Source organism: Sceloporus occidentalis, unplaced genomic scaffold (assembly GCF_023333645.1).
Source record: "Sceloporus occidentalis isolate IW3139 unplaced genomic scaffold, rSceOcc1.0.p SCAF_35, whole genome shotgun sequence".
In the NCBI taxonomy this organism is placed as follows: domain Eukaryota; kingdom Metazoa; phylum Chordata; class Lepidosauria; order Squamata; family Phrynosomatidae; genus Sceloporus; species Sceloporus occidentalis.
In genome coordinates, this window is record NW_028317015.1 from 9770361 (window position 1) to 9784552 (window position 14192).

Consider the following 14192-nt stretch of genomic DNA (forward strand, 5'->3'; position numbering starts at 1 on the left):
CCCACTCTACCCGCGCAGTTTCCACTTCATGGGCTGAACGATGTCTCGTCTCGCCTGAACACATCTGCAAGACAGCTACTAAGTACTTTTGTACGACATTATAGACTCGATCAGATGGCGCAGGAGGATGCGCTGTTCGGTCGTACGGTTCTTGGGGCTGTTCTTTCCCCCTGAGGTTCTTTGTTTCCCACCCTTCTTCTTTGTTATATTTCTCATCAGTGTCACCTGGGATGGCAGGGAAACATTAAGTTCTACTTACCGAGAGCTTCTTTTCCCTGCCAATCCCTGGTGACACGTTTGGTTCCCTCCCTTCCTTTCAATAAATGTTTTTTTTTTGCAGCAGTTCTGTTTTCCTGTGTGGTCTTTGATATTCACTGAGGGTGCTAGGAGGGAGGGGCCTTTTAACCTTTTGAGTCCTGCCCTATCTCAGATACGGAGGAGGAGTCTCTCTCATCAGTGTCACCAGGGATTGGCAGGGAAAAGAAGCTCTCGGTAAGTAGAACTTAATGTTTCAAAACATTTGCTCTGAAAAACCCCTAATTTTATAATCAATAAAAATCGATAATGAAATTCATTGGCAACGATTTTCATTATCGATTATTATCGATTAGTTGCTGCAGCCCTACACACATGCAAAGATTTGTACTCCCGGCATACCTTCTGCCCACAAAAAGCATATAACAGAATGCTGTTCCTCTTTGGTCCAATTCATAAGTTTCTCAGCCATCTTCACCCCAAAGTAAAAAACTCTACTAAACTGCAAGGGCAGCTGGCTTGCCAGACAGAACTGCTAAGACACGACCAATTACTACTCTTCCCGCTTTTACCGTTTGCAATGAAAATATAAAAGTGCGGGGAAAAAAAGCCCTTCTTGAATAAACAATATATAACCTGTGTGGGTACAGTACATGAGAGAAGAAAATTACAACTAAACATGAGCACAGCGTAAATCTTAAAACATCCATTGTCATGAAGGGTACAAAAAATAAAAAACAGCTCTGTCCTTAAGGGGTTTAAGGGTTACTAAGAAACAACACCTCCTGAGTACACTGATAACCACCCATTAGTTTGGTTGTTTTGGGACATGTGCATTTTATCCTGCGACCTTGTCCTATTTCTGACATCTTTGAACCCAGCCTATTGAATTTACTCCCATCAAACTCCCATTAAAAATAGACACTTCAGGGTATTTCAGATGGTGGCATTTTAACACTTTCCAATCACTGATTCTACAGCTGGCATAGTCAAAGTTTGTGGTATTACTTTACTTACAAAAAAAATACTACCACAAACTTGTGACAAAGGCTGGTGGTAGAATTAGTACATGGAAAGAGTTAAAGTACCACCATTTGAATCAAGGCATTTTAGCAACACTGTTGGATTACTTCCTACTTTCCAGTAGCAGGGCACCTCCATGTTTGAAAGATTTGCAGTCTTTAATTAGGGTGAATTTCATTACTCCCTATTTTTTTCATGTTCCTGAATGCTCCAATATTGCTGCAACAACTTTTGAGGTTTCTTGTATAAACCCCATAAGGTGCCAGGTACCTCTTCTGTATTATGTGATATGCCTAGCACTTGTCATCAAGGGGTTAAAGGATAGGCGTTCACTCTTGGAGTAAATAAAAGGGTGTCAAAAGCTTACAAAGCAACAGACATTTACTACTACTTTTAGTATATTCTTGTCCTTGGAGACATTGAATTACAGAAATGTAAGTAAATATAAATTGTGTTTATGGCAGCAGCGCTTACGAAACATAGCCTTCAGAAGCCCCAATGAAAAATCAATGTATGAATATGTGTAAGATACTGCTTTGCTTGTTGGTTAGACTTCCATTTGTTTCTTTTGCAGTTAGATTACTGAAACAGTTGCTGGTGCAGCAGCTGATGCTCCTTCAAAAGGAAGAAGCTGAAAACTTCCACTGCTTTTGCAGTAGAAAGTTAAGGGACCAGCCACTACAGAGTGAGACCATACAGCATTTATCAAGCCAGAATTACCAACAAGGGGGAAGCAGAGTCCATTATTTAAGTGATGTGGCACCCCTGCAGCAGCCAGATGTAGACATACAATGTGAATTGAGTAGCACAGGGTTATTTGGGCCGGTCAAAGATGATGGAGGCGAAGAGTTCTTTGATGCTCTGGAACCCAATAAAGAAGGGGATAAGAGAAAAGAAAAACACACAGAAGGAACACAATTACAAAGTTCAGGTGAGTGGGTAATCTAAACTTGAAATGCCTACACTGATGTTTGTGTTCTAAACATAATCCAGTGCTTACTTTGATTGCAGGAAAATACCTTATCCTGGATGATTATGAGAGGGTTCAGGAGAGCTCAACAGATGACGAATTTACCATTTCTGACTTCCACACGCAGTGCCGTTTTCCTGACGATCTACCATCTTCACATGGTGCAGACAGGCTAGAGTCGCAACTTAATGAGCACCTTTGGCCTGTGTGGTCTTCTGAGGTGTTTAGCCAGATGCTCGGTTACATCTCAAAAATTGAGTCAGATCTCCATCATTTGAGGGTGAGCACCATAAATACAAAACTAGATCTTTTTTTCCCTTTCTTTGATATGCACCCTATGTATAATCAATCTACCACAGACTTGCTATGATCACTATGCGTATAGCACACTTAATTTTATCCTATTCTCCTAATGCTCACATCCATTGTCTGTTATGTCACCAGCTCCTTTTCTCTGAAATGTCTGTCTGCATGCATCGCACAGACGTCGGGGGATCAGGATCTTAGTCTTGTAGTCAGATCTCTATTTGAGGTCTGATTAGAAGACTACCTTGAATATAAGATGAGGGATATTTTTCAGAGCATTTGCTCTGGGAAAAAAAACCTAGTCTTATAATCGAGCAAATACGGCACACACGGTTACAATGAAACAGTAAACGTATTGATTCATTAGTGGCAAGGCCATGGCTGGTTCTGCAGAGATGTCCGTTTTAAGTACTGTGCAGTATACATTTACACATATTACAGGTTTCTGTGACCAAGACTATCAAAGCACATCCTGAGGTGATATTTTCAGGTTACAGTGACAGAGTTTAAGGCCATTATTTTACTTTAGTATTTTTATTGGGAAGCCAAACAAACCCAATGTTGAAATCACTTGACATCCTAGAAGTCATTTGGTAAAAATACAGATTTGATGTATATTCAAGAGGCAGCCTTGTCATAACCATGCTAAGAAGTATAGAACCTTCTTAAAAAGTAGACTTTAAATAAACCATCTACTTTTATGATATGTTAAACAAAGTTGGTGAATTTGAATGCATAGTTTAGTCTACACAGAGGTTCAGTCGCACCATTGGGTTCACATGCACGTTTCTCTCTGTGCTTTAATGCAACATGTCCCAATTTATTGTTTTTCTGGTGCTACACCTTGGCATTTTCACTGCAGTTTTGTGGATCATGCACATCTCCTTGTCAGAGTCAAGCATTTTTACTTTAGTGTATATTACATGTTATTGTGACAAAATGTGTATTTTTGTGTGGGACACATTTGGCCCTTTAAACCTTCTCCAGGACACCTCTGCACTCCTCATTCTCTTGATGAGAGCCTCTACACATCGGCTAGTAAATCTTCCTTTGTGCGCTGACAAAGCGTTCATTTGATTACCAATATTATTTACAAATGTGCGGCCCTCAATTTTGTGTAGATCCACACTGGCCCTTACCCCAGTTGGGTTTGACACCCCTGCTTTGGTTGTTTCTTTGTGCGGCACCAGTTGCCTTCAGTAGGTATGTGTTCATTAGAAATTATAGTTTCGTTAATTGCTCCGTTGAGCTAGTGCATCTGTCCTGTTAGATCTTAAACCATATGTCACTTATACTAGATATATGAATCAACTCTATGGTTGTGATATATTACAAAGTTAATATTGATTCTGTATTAATATTTGTAAAATGAAAAATATGGATACAAGCTTAGAGAGCCTATATTTCATATGGGCATGTTTTTAACTTTGATCTCTTGCAGGGACTAGAAGGACGTTACAGTGCTCTACATGACAGACTCACTGTTAAAGACCTATCTGAAGCAGGAGATTCAGGTATGTTTAAGCATTTTTGGCGTTCTGTCTCTTGTGTCTTCCTGGACAAGTCATTATGTTGACAGGTCAATTATCTAATGATGGCATACAGAAAGCTTAATGTAAGGGTGCTTCCTACAACATGTACCAAATAAACAAGCCACATGTCTTTTTGTAAAGTCCCAATTGGATAACAACTCGTATTAACCTATACAACATTTCTTTTGTTACTAAAAAGACATGTGTTGGAGAAAAAACACAGTAAGCAAGGGCTACCTCTGTACTGCAAATTGCAGACTAGCCGTGCTACCTAAAGAAAATGATCCAATCTCTATGAGCAGGAAATTATGCATTTGAACAAATGTATTTAATGCCTAGATTTTTTCTTTCACATAAAATGTCTAAATCTACCTATAACAAAACTACCAAAATTCCACATATCTAGCTGAGCAATTAACTCTTAAGGTTAAAAAGGACAAGCATTTTTTTTTTATTGGTTAAATCAACCAATAACCACAAAATGGTGGTTGTTATTCTAAATAGCTGACTCCTAAAATGTTTCTAAAAGAGCTAATATATCAGACAAAAGTTGAGTTGGGGTATCTTGAATCAGTTACTCTATATATGTCGCATGGAAGAATTTCTAAACATAACCCTTTTTGTGTCTTTGTTGTATAGATATTGCAGTGCTACATACCGATAAAGGTTAAATCAATCTACGCCCTGATTTGTGGAATCGAAGCTGTTTGGAGGAATGTACTTGCGCACCTCCCAACGTGGATATCTTCAGCCCGCGGCAACACAATACAGCTTACTACCCAGCACAGGATTCACACCAAATGTTCAGATGTGTGTGTATAGGATATAAAAAAAATATGTAGCCTTGTAAGAGGTGAAAAAAGAATTAGAAATTTATTTATTTGATGCAAGGCATGTTTTATTTTATTTGTTTTATTGTTGCAAACACTGTTCTAATCTCTTCCTAGTTTAGGTGGGCCATGCTAACAGTAACTCTTTTCCTACAAGGATTTGACTGAAACAAGCGCATATACTCAGGCTAGGTTTTGCAGAGGTGGTTGATCATGTTTGTCCCTTTGGATTTTGCTCTTGTTGTACGGGTAGGTCAGTTTTCAATAAGCATGTTTTTGCCAGTCAACAAGATTATATCTACATGCTTATCATTCAGCACACAGGGAAAAATTTCTGATAACAGTGGGGAGCAATCCAGGCACTGCAGCTTTCTAGTTTGCACCAGAAATTAATCTTAGGCCAGTAAAATAGTTGTGTGATTGCTCAACTCCGTTTGCTTTGACAGTGCCATGATTTAGGCAATAGTTTGTACCTCTTTCCACGCAACATACGATACTTAGGCTGGCAAGAAATCTAAAGGCAATTTATCACACCTGCTGTTCCGCATCTACCAGCTAATATCTTGTTCAACACTGCCACCACCCTCTGTACTACTGACTGTTATGCTACTACCAGACTGTTTTTGCAGGAGCGCAGCTGCAACGCCAGCAGTCTCAAATGTTTCTGCTTAACAAGTTATTTGGGGACCATAAAATGTCTATTTGCTCCATTTTTTCATAGCACAAAACAAATTATGTGCCATTTATTGAACTTTTATAGTTTTTCTGCCTGAAGCCTTCTTGCAAATTGAGTGTGGTGTTGTCAGCCAGAGAGCTGCTGCATGTTTGGTGCCCATGCAAAAAGCAGCATTGCAGGCTAACAGATTATGCGAAGCTACAATCATGTGTTAGTGTCTGTGATGGTTTAGTTATGATGCTTTTGCACCAGTTAATGTAAAACATAAGTTTCAAACATATTCATACAGGGATGCTGCCATGTCCTCCAGCTCTCATTGTGCAAATTACTAACAGCCAATATCATGTTTAACTATCTTAATCAATACACTAGTAAATTAACATTGTATACACACACTACTTTAGCTAGCACAAAAGATGGCGCTCTGGGTTCTGTAGCCAATTAGATGCTGACGTAGCGGGACTAGAATGATTGGAAAATGGACTAGCACAAGTCTTTGCACTCATGGGACCGGTGATCCGCAGCTTACTTAGCTGTGTTTTCACATTAAAGGGAGATTTATGCATCCTGATATTTTTTAATATTTAAAAACAAAATTCACAATATTCACTGTGTACATCAGTAATGTATTGTTAACAACAGCAGCTAAAACCAAGATTTGTGAGTATTCTTTGCAAGAAAATTCTTAACATTTATATCCTGGATTTTTATAATAATGGATGGTTGTCTAAATGATAAAATTGTCCAGATGTATGTATGTATGTGACATAGCTTTCTATGCATTATAGCCTAAAAGGTTGTATGTATCTGTAATAAAATATCTCTCATTTAAAGATATTTTTGGGGAGGTTGGGGGAGTAATATTATGATATTAAATAAGCTTACACAATCTCTAGTTCTTTTGATTCATTCCCTTGAAAAATACATCTACTTTAATGAAAAATGTGTGATTTTGTATTTTGCTAAGAATAAACACACCGTTACATCTTTTGCTAGAAAAATAACTGCTAGGTACATGTCTTCTAATTAACTCAGAGCTTCTTTACTTTGATATATTCTGAAAATAATGTGTTCCCAAAATTGTAAAACTAGTATTCAATTTGTGAATAAATATAGCGCTTAGCAGGGCTGGGCAAATTCCAGGAGCCATATAGCCATGATTTCTTTTTTTTTTTTTTATCTTTCTATTTGCTCTATTACATAGCTATTAAAGCTGGAAAAACACATGTCTGTTGGGGACTATTCAATAAAGTGTGAGATGGCAGGAGAGCTTTGCGTTCAACCTCTTTACTTAAAAATTGTGAAGGGCCAACGCTGGCAAGTTTCTCAAGCAAAAAAAGGGGTTGAGTGGGCCCTGTTTTAATGCAAAATGTAATCAGTTAATCTCCCGGATTCAGTTATACATTGCACAAGGCCAACCAAACACCTGCAGCAGAAGCTCACTGGGGTTGGACCTTCATAATAAACACCGATCAGCCATAGGATTATGACCACTGACATGTGAAGTGAATAACACTGATAATCTTATCATGGCAACTGTCAGTTGTTAGAATATAATATGCAGCAAGCGAACTTTTTGTCTAAAAAGTTGATGTGTTGCCCAATATTAGGCAGGTGGTCATAATGTTATGGCTGATCATTGTATAGTGATATCAAGGAGTTGAGCCAGAGCTCTCCTTACAACTTAGTGAATAGACCCGATTAATTTAATTCTTTCCATTTGTGTACCTTCATCTGAATCAATACTGTTTGCAAGGTACACAAAAACCATTTAGCTAGTTCTGCCCTGAAAGGGAAAACAATTTCTTTGACTCCCCTCGCTGTCCTCACTGTTGAAATTATAATGTGTACAGCTGAATGCCTTTCCTGGCCAAAATGTTTGTCAACCAATACAATTGTATTGGGTAATTGTTCGGGAGATATCTATATTGAAACTTAGTTTCATGGAAGTTAAAATTGTTGGCAGTCTATGGCAAGGTCAGCATTATCATATCGAATTAGATTTTTTTTACCCAAACTGATCAACAAAACACTTAACGACATGTGAGCAACATTGAAAAGGAATAATTATGTAGATCCTGTGCAAAACAAGTTGATACATTTCCCTGCTGAATGCATATTGGGTAGTTTTTTTCTAAAATATGTGTATAATATAATAGGGAACATAGACGGTCTTGACTCAAGAGCAATAAGCCCTGCAGCTGAGGTCGTACGGCATGTGGTAGGGCACTCTAATCATCTCCTCTAATTGTTCATGACTCCATGCCCATACTAGACAGGTGCACATGGACCAAAAGTTGATTCATACCAATTTTTCCGTTCTTGGCTCATTTGTTTTTGGGTAATGAAATTACATTCTAATGAGAATCGGGGGGCATTTTTAATTTGTTGCCTGGCACTGACATTCATTCTCTCATGCTTTCTCAAGTTTTTTTTTTTTTTTAGTTTTTTTTTTACTTCTCTACTGACCACTTCCACATCTTCTTGTTCTTTATTTTCTCTCTTGCATCTTCGGTCTTCGTCCATATCTCTCCGGACATAACCCGGTGCGAAATTCCAGCAAAATGGCTGTGCTTCCAGTGATGTCCTCTCACCCGAACCTCCAAGGGGGGGTAGGATGTCCCAGAAAGCAGAAGTTTGTTAGTCCTCTGGAGGATCAGGCATAACCTAGCATGAACTTTCACCAAAGTTGCGGGGCCCTAAGGTGAACTTCCACCAAAATCATGGTGACATCTATCCCCAAATGGAGGATCAGGGAAGAGGACATCACCAGAAGTGCTATCATTTTGGCAGAAATTTGCATCAGGTTATGTCCAATCCTCCAATCGAACATGAAGATAGAAGACAGGAGAAGAAGAACAGGAAGATGCCGAAGCAGTGGTGGTTAGGGAATATAGGAAAACATTTAGAGAGAGAGTGAACGAGAATGAGTCTGAGTAAAAGGGTCACTGACTTAAAGAACAAAATTCTGAGCTTTTTGCTTAGTTTTCGCTTGCTTCGTGGGCTTTATGGTAGCCCTCGGTTGTGGGTCTTGGGAACTAGCAGTAATGTATCCACACCAGACCTTCCTGCTGTGAAGATAGAACTAGTATTTTTCATCCCTAGATATCACAGTATCTATTGCCGGTCATGTTGATGTAGCAATACAAGGGCTGTGAGGACAAAATAGTCAATAGGACAATAGTCATTTACAACATTAACAATGTCTACATTGTATTTCTAATCAATTTAATGTTTTCAATAAACAAAATTAGCTTTTCTTGCAAAACCAACAACTTTTCTAAGTGACCCCAAACTTGTGAAAGGTAGTGTGTGTGTGTGTATATATATATATGTGTGTGTGTGTGTGTATATATATATATATATATATATATATATATATATATATATATATATATATATATATATATATATATATATATACCGTATTTGCTCGGTTATAAGACGACCCTGATTATAAGACGACCCCCCCAAAATCTAAATATTAATTTAGGAAAAAACAAAAAGCCTGAATATAAGACTACCCTATAGGAAAAAAAGTTTTACTAGTAAATATTAATTCATGTAAACAATTTTTTGATATTTAATAAAAGCTATGATTGAGAAAAATATATATATTTTTTTTTTATTTCCTTTTATTTGCCAACCTGCCCCCCCAGTTATGCACATCTGCCCCCAGGGTTGCCACTCTGCCCCCAGAAATGCCTTATATCCCCTATTTGCAACTCTGCCCCATGATGTGCCTTTTAACCCCCTATATGCCACTCTGCCCCATGATATGCATTTTAACCCCCTATATGCCAGAGTGGCATATAAGGGGTTAAAAGGCATATCATGGGGCAGAGTGGCATATAGGGGGTTAAAAGGCATTTCTGGAGGTATATATATAACTGCTAACAGCAATCACACTCCTATCAAGCCAAGGCAGCCAGTACATGCTGGAACCTGGGGATGATAGGAGTGTGAGTACAGCCTCCCTATGCCATGCTACTACCACCACCACCACCCTTACACATCCATGCTATCACACACTCATTCACAAACATTTAAATACTCATTCATTCCATTAATCACACATACTTGCTCAAAAACCCTCCCCCACCCCCTTACCTGAACTGCAGATCTCTCACTCAAGGACTTCTGCAGGGGCCCGGCTGTGCAAGCAAATTCTCTGGCCCCGCCCCCAGAGGAAGGAGGGGGGAGGCAGAGTAATGTGACACTCTTCTAGCTTCCTGTTCTCCTGCTGCTTGCGACCAAAGCACCGGTAAGCAGCCTGGCCCCAGCGAACATTTTTTTTGAGGTCTGATTATAAGACGACCTTGATTATAAGACGAGGGGTATTTTTCAGAGCATTTGCTCTGAAAAAAACCTCGTCTTATAATCGAGCAAATACGGTATATACACACACACACACACACACTCACTCACTGACTACTTTATTCTGTACACCTTGCTAGTACTTTTTTTACCTTCAGTGCTGCCTTCATTCTTCTTGGCATACTTTCTAAAAGGTCTTTATGGACATGATGGCATCACGCAGTTGCTGAAGATTCGTCGGCTGCACATCCATGATGCAAATATCCCGTTCCACCACATCCCAAAGGTGCTCTATTGGATTGAGGTATGGTGACTGTGGAGGACATTGGAGTACAGTGAACTCATTGTCATGTTCAAGAAACCAGTTTGAGATGATGTGAGCTTTGTGACATGGTGCATTATGTTGCTGGAAGTAGCCATCAGAAGATGGGTACACTGTGGTCATAAAGGGATGGGCATGGTCAGCAATAATACTCAGGTAGGCTGTTGCATTAAAAGATGCTCAATTGGTAATAAAGGGCTCACAGTGTGCCAAGAAAAAGTCCCCGACACCATTACACCACCACCACCACCACCACCAGCCTGAACCGATGATACAAGGCAGGATGGATCCATGCTTTCATTTTGTTTAAGCAAAAGTCTGGCCCTGTCACAGCTGGAATTGAGACTCATCAGACCAGGAATGTTCTTCCAGTCTTCCATTGTCCAAGTTTGGTGAGCCTGTGTGAATTGTAGCCTCAGTTTCCTGTTCTTAGCTGACAGGAGTGGCACCCGGTGTGGTCTTCTGCCTGTGTAGCCCATCTGCTTCAAGGTTCGACGTGTTGTGGTTTCAGAGATGGTATTCTGCATAAACTTGTTTGTAAGGAGTGGTTATTTGCGTTACTGTTGCCTTCCTGTCATCTCGAACCAGTCTGCCCATTCTCCTCTGACCTCTGACATCATCAAGGTATTTTTGTCCACACAACTGCTGCTCACAGGGTATTTTCTTTTTTTTAGGACCATACTTTGTAAACACTAGAGATGGTTGTGCGTGAAAATCCCAGTAGATTAGCAGTTTCTAAAATACTCAGACCAGCCCGTCTGGCACCAACAACCGTGCCACGTTCAAAGTCACTTTAATCCCCTTATCTCCCTATTCTGATGCTCGGCTTGAACTTCAGCAAGTTGTCTTGACCACACCTATATGTCTAAATGCATTGAATTGCTGCCATGTGATTGGCTGATTAGCTATTTGTGTTAACGAGCAATTGAAAAGGTGTACCTAATAAAGTGGCCAGTGAGTGTATATTATAGTTGTGAACAACAACCAAAATCACTTCCGTGCTTTTTCTCCCATTCCCTTTTCAGGCACAAGTTTCCCTGCTGTTTGGCTCGGACGCAATGATGGGTCTTTTTTCTTCTGGAACAATATTCGAGTGGCGTTCACAAAGCAGGAGGTCCCTGACACCTTCTAGACTCACCTTTCATTATAGAATTTTTAAAAAAAAGGTTCCCCCAGAGTAAGGATGGTCAAAGAGGTATAGCAGCTGGAGTAGTAGAGCAGGCCCAGGCAGGCAGAAACTGGCAGATGATAGGCGCATGCAGCCCTGTGGAGCAGGACTGGATTTCCTCAACATTATAGACATTAAAAAAAAAGGTTCCACCAGAGTAAGGATGGTCAAAGAGGTGCAGCACCAGCAGCCATAGTAATAGAGCACTGGGCCTGGGCGGGCAGGCAGGCAATGGCAGATGATAAGAGCCAGGAATGTATAGAAAAAAAAAAAAAAAGGATGGTGGAAGAGGTGCAGCAACATCAGTAGTAGTAGGGCACTGAGCCTGGGCAGGCAGGCACTGGCAGATGACAGAAACATGCAGCCCTGTGAAGCAAGATAATAACGTCAGGACCAGAAGGTAGTGGCAGTTCCTCAAGATAGGCTTTCGCTATTTCAGAGGTGCTACTCTGTCTTTGGGGAGCTTGGGTGGTACTAATACCCACGGAAGTATCAAGGGCTGCTGCTAGTGATGAGTGATGCTACGGTGGGTCTAGTGCAGCTGTTCTGCGTGGATGCAAGGGATTGGGAATGGGACATGGGGCTGGCACTACTGCCACTGCTGCTGATCAGATTCTCAACCTCCAATCTTTAATGCCTAAACTTTCGCCTGAAAAGGCATTGTTTTGTTCCAGCAACTCATGCATGTGTTGTTCAAGGTAGGTAAGTAAAGGGATGACTTGGCCCAAAGAAGCAGTGCTCTGGCTTAAGTCCTCTGGCATGAGCGGTCACAGCACTTCCTGGGGTGAGTGTTCGGTGTCGCTAAATGCCTCGTGATCGAGGCATTTCAGCGACACCATCAACCATCACTGATCACCTCCTAAACTCTTTTAAAACGGATGTCTGCCGCCATACAGTGTTTGGCGGATGTTGACGCCCCGGGAAGGGGCCAGACATCGGTGTTGCTGAATGCCTCGACATTGAGGCATTACAGCAACACCGTTTAAGCGAAGAAAGTGACCGTAGATCACTTTCTAAGCTTGTTTTAATGAAATGCTGTATTTGGCTACGTCTCGGCGGGCTACGGTGCTGCTACATTGAGCGTATAGAGCCGGTTTCTGATCCCTTCCTCGCAGTATCGTCTGGCACTGGAAGTGGTTAACCCTTGAGGTTCTGGGAGGAAGCAAAGAACAGCTGACGGGTGTACCCAGTCGGGTTACAGGGCGTCCCGTCACAACCTGCCTATATGCCACTCTGCCTCGATGATATGCCTTTTAACCCCCATTATACCACTCTGCCCCCCAGAAATGCCTTTTAACCCCCTATATGCCTACAGGAATGCCTTATGTCCCCCCATATGCCACTCTGCCCCCCCCCACTTACCAATGACTCTTTCCTCGTACTTCAGACTCCCTGGGGCAGCCGCTCGACACTGACGGTACATCCGCCGGGGCTTCTATGATGGAGCACCGGAAAGTCATGTCACACCGGCGCTCCGTCACAGAAGCACCCAGAGGAAGTGCCGGCTGCAGCGGAGGTTACCAGAGAGGAGGATCCAGGTCCCCTGCAGCGCTGCGGGGGATCTGGATCTTAGTCTTATAGTCAAGGCCAGGGTGCAAGAGGTTATGTACAGCAAAAAAGCTATAATTAACCATTGTCATATATGTATACTGGAAAAATCCTACCTCAGATCACTCTAAAACTAAAGTTTCCCAACTAAAAATGAATGAGCCAAAAACGAAACAAAAAAACAATTATTCAAAATTATTTTGGGTCTCATGCACAAGTCTAATTGAATCATAGATTCAAGCTTCTACCTCTTGACCGGGGGATCCTGACACAACATCCTTTACAAGCAGAGAGCCATAAAACGTCGCTAATGAAATTCCTGAATGTGTCAATCAGGCCTTGGATCACTATCATCCTTTATATATTTTTGATCACCAAGACTGATTGGGCTGATCTACTACATTGGGCAGAGTTTTCAAAGAAGAACACACCTTATGACTCCACTCAGTACTGTGTATTGTAATTTTGCACACCATCCCATCAGTATTTCTCCACCCTTCCCTTTGTAAGACATATCCTCTTTGGACATTCATATTGTGAACAAACAAATAGTACAATTCAACAGTGGCTGCTTAATCACACGACAGTCATTCTGATAAGTGGTCTCTATTCTCTCTGTCGATGGCAAGCGGTCAACCAGAAAGCATCATCCTGGAATTTGCTCCAAGATAAATTAGCCCATTTAGGATCAAATTTAAGATCAACCCTGTTGTATGAACCATCACTTCGTCTAAACTCTGAAAATCCACAAGGTATCTTATGTTTCCCTACTAAATCCCATGGTCTTCAACCACTCTACTGTTCCTCCTCCTGGACCAGTCTTAGTTGATGATCAAGAAGAATATGAGGTCCGGACCACTATGGATTCCTACATTTCCATAGAAACATTGCAGTACTTGGTGCATTTAAGGTAGTATGGTCCATAAGGTAGGTCCTGACTCCCTGCGTCCAAAGTTCATGCTCCTCATCTGGTTTGCTGAAGGCCAGTTCCCTTCCAACCCTCTTCTGTCCACTTGAAGGTCAATCTTTGGGAAGAAGATTTGAATTCACTAGTCTTACACATCAGTTGGCGGTATCTTCTCGCTTCTTTACAATGTCTCTGTGCCCTCAAGTTGCTCTCTAATCTCCTGCCACAGCCATGGCTTGTCACATCCACGCAACGTCAGGTCAGGGGGGACAGAAGAGGGTTGGAAAGGAACCAGCCTTCAGCAGACTAGATGAGGAGCATGAACTTTGGACGCAAGG